Source organism: Lactuca virosa, chromosome 3 (genome assembly GCF_052849685.1).
Source record: "Lactuca virosa cultivar CGN04683 chromosome 3, Lactuca_virosa_CGN04683_v6, whole genome shotgun sequence".
Taxonomy (NCBI): domain Eukaryota; kingdom Viridiplantae; phylum Streptophyta; class Magnoliopsida; order Asterales; family Asteraceae; genus Lactuca; species Lactuca virosa.
The window spans coordinates 90,147,030-90,150,101 of NC_136428.1; the positions used below are offsets into that span (position 1 = coordinate 90,147,030).

At 32.4% G+C, this 3,072-nt stretch overlaps 1 long non-coding RNA gene and 1 pseudogene across 2 annotated transcripts; both read left to right on the forward strand.

Annotated features, from left to right (window-relative positions):
• Window positions 1–670: 670 nt before the first annotated feature.
• On the forward strand, window positions 671–1,620 carry LOC145163807 (transcription initiation factor IIF subunit alpha pseudogene; annotated as a pseudogene). The gene is made up of 3 exons (XR_013739740.1): window positions 671–1,100; window positions 1,226–1,343; window positions 1,423–1,620. The product of XR_013739740.1 is annotated as a transcription initiation factor IIF subunit alpha pseudogene (transcript).
• Window positions 1,621–1,680: 60 nt separating this feature from the next.
• On the forward strand, window positions 1,681–2,812 carry LOC145162476 (uncharacterized). The gene is made up of 4 exons (XR_013739126.1): window positions 1,681–1,966; window positions 2,103–2,139; window positions 2,346–2,597; window positions 2,689–2,812. It is a non-coding gene; the product is annotated as an uncharacterized LOC145162476 (long non-coding RNA).
• Window positions 2,813–3,072: the final 260 nt, after the last annotated feature.

Sequence of the window (3,072 nt, forward strand, 5' to 3'; positions counted from 1 at the left end):
AGTGTTTGAAAAGGTAACAAACTCAAATTTTTCAATAATTATATATGTTATGAGATTTAATTCAAAGTTATCAATAATTAATTGTGATTTTTGTCTCGTTTTGCATCGATTTCTCTAGCAACTGATATGATGTACAATTAAGCTCTTTCAATCTGTTGGGACATACAACACCTATCCATGCTGGATCCCTTCTACTTGTGGGCCCATTTCTTGATTACTGGTTAACAGAAAAGAGAGTCAACATGTTTAAATATGATCTTTCCTCTATGGTAAGTAAGAGTATATTTATACAACTATAAACCAGTGATTGTTAACTGAATCATGGTTTTATCTGTGTAGTTTTTAAAGTCTCAAATCTTTGAGTTTCTAACAGCTATCAAATAAACAATCATTTGCTATTCTGCATTGCCTCTAAACAGAAGGGTAAACAAAAACAACAATACCCAAATCCCAAATGAAACATGAGCCCTTAATGGAGGATAAAAGTAAGAATGTAAATACTATACAAAAAGCACATATAGATTAAAAAAAGATACTAGGAACTATACTATTCCACTACCCTGATTTTAAGCCTAAACAGAAGGGTAAAATGGTCATATATTCACATTTACAGATTTCATTCGATTAAAAATGAAACAGATGATGTGTATACAGCACTTGATGAAAAAAAATGCCATTAGTGATATACAACAAACACTTGTTATTATTGCATTTGGTGTTTAGGTACAACTTCAACAAAGTTGCACAATACAAGAAACTTACACTTGAGGAAGCAGAAGAAAAGATAAAAAACAGAAGGAAAACTGCAGATGGGTATGAAAGATGGATGATGAAAGCTGCAAACAACGGTGCAACTGCTTTTGGTGAAGTTGAAAGGCCTGATGACAAGGAAGGTGGTGGTGGTGGAGGTGGTGGCAGAGGGCGTAAAAAGAATAATGCAGATGATGATGAAGGGAATGTGTCAAATAGAGGAGAAGAAGATGAGGATGAAGAGTTTGCAAGGAAAAATATACTTGGACTTAATAAAAGAGGAGGTGATGATGATGAGGAAGGCCCTAGAGGTGGTGATCTTGATTTTGATGATCATGATATTGAGAAAGGTGATTGTTTTGTTATTTGGATAATGGAATGGAATGACACATTCCATTTACTACTTGAATTTGAATTTTCCATGAGAAGTGAAAATAGGTTGTTTGTTTATTTGTTATTATATGTGTGATTTCAGGTGATGACTGGGAGGATGAGGAGATTTTCACAGATGATGATGAAGCAGTTAGTAATGATTCTGAAGAGCGTGAAGACTTATTAGCCCTGAAATCCCTGCTCCTCCTGAAACCAAACAGGTTCACTTTAAAAAAAAAACAGATAAAATTAAAATATTGTTTTTTAAAACATTAAATAATATATATAATATATATCCAGGATGAAGACGATGAGGAAGAGAATGAAGAACAGGAAGGAGGATTGAGCCAATCTGGGAAGGAGTTAAAGAAGCTACTTGGGAAAAACAATGGTGTCAATGATTCAGAACCAGAACAAGATGATGATGATGATGATGTCAGCATCTTTCTTCATTTATTAATAATAACATATAGAGTAAATTACATTTTTGGTCCCTGAGTATAGCTGATTTTTGCAATTTTGTTCCCAAAAAATTTCATTTTACTTGAAACTGGAATCAATAACGTTGCAAGCATCTCAAATGAGGACCATTGTCGCATGAGAAAACATTTTGGGACGAAAATAGCAAAAAAGCTACATTTCAAGGACCGAATTGTAATTGACTCTAAAATATATTTGGAAAACATTTAATTTTAATTTTTGATATGAGTGGATTGAAGATGAAAGTTCCCCTGTTCTTGCACCAAAGTCTAATAACGCACCTTCAAAGCGTATGAATCTACCAAAAGAAGAACCTGTTGATAACCTTCAAAGTGTAATGTTGATAACAGCCCTTCAATCACTGGTAAGTAAGAGTATATTTATACAACTATTAAAGATTTGAGACTTTAAACAATGAATAATTGTAATGTTTTATTGAATTTAGTGTAAAATATATATAGTTTTATTACATGATGTTTATAATTCATGCATGTTTACAGCTGCATTTGCAACCTTGTTCTAACATCAAACCCACAGGTAATATTTAATTGTTTATTTACGGTTGTGCCCCTGAACTATTTTGTATTAACATCCATAAGCCTTTTGTTCTCATGTTAGTTAAGATTCATAAAGATACTTATGTTCTAGCTGAATATAAATAAGTCTTTCTAGTAGCCCCACACTTATCCTTAGCGACATAATTAATTAAATTAGCATCTAATGTAATTCGGTTCTGCTTACAGTTAGTTGGTGCCTGTAATGACCCTAAACTCCTTAAAAAACTTCAAATTCGAAAAGAAGATCCAAAAGAACTGAAGATAGAATACAGGGGGCTAAAGGGGAAGGTTAAGGGGCTCAATTCAGCTTTACAAATTTGAGGAAATCATCTCAAAAACATCAACAGTAATGAGGAAGAAGCAAGCCACTGTATCTAGAAGTTTTGGAGGAAACGAGACTCGAGCAAAAGCAAACACACGGAGAGTTGTTGGCACATAGTAAGCTAGATAATGCAATTGTATATAAATTCCAGTTTAAAGTACCTTTTTTTATGCAACTGTATCTAGAAGTTTTGTGTTGTGTTTACAGGGTTGATGATGAAAGCGAATAGCTATGGAGTTAGAAGAGGAAAAGAAAGCTCAAACTGAAAGAGATAAGATGCTGCAAATGCAAGTGTTGCATTCTTCATTCCAATTGTTAGTATGAAACACGGAGTAGATTAGATGAATGCAAATTTATATATTGTAAGAAATAAAATTATATGACATTAAATTTTATGCAATGGATTATATTTTTTGTATATGGTATTTTATTTCTATTATGAGACATTAAATACAAATTTAATTTGAAAATTAGTAAATCTATAAATAATGTTTTTTTTAAACATTTAAAATTATGATACGCAAAAATGTGTGTCATTTTCATTTATGACATGGCCTTTCTTGACAGGGGCTTTCTTGATATGCATTGCGT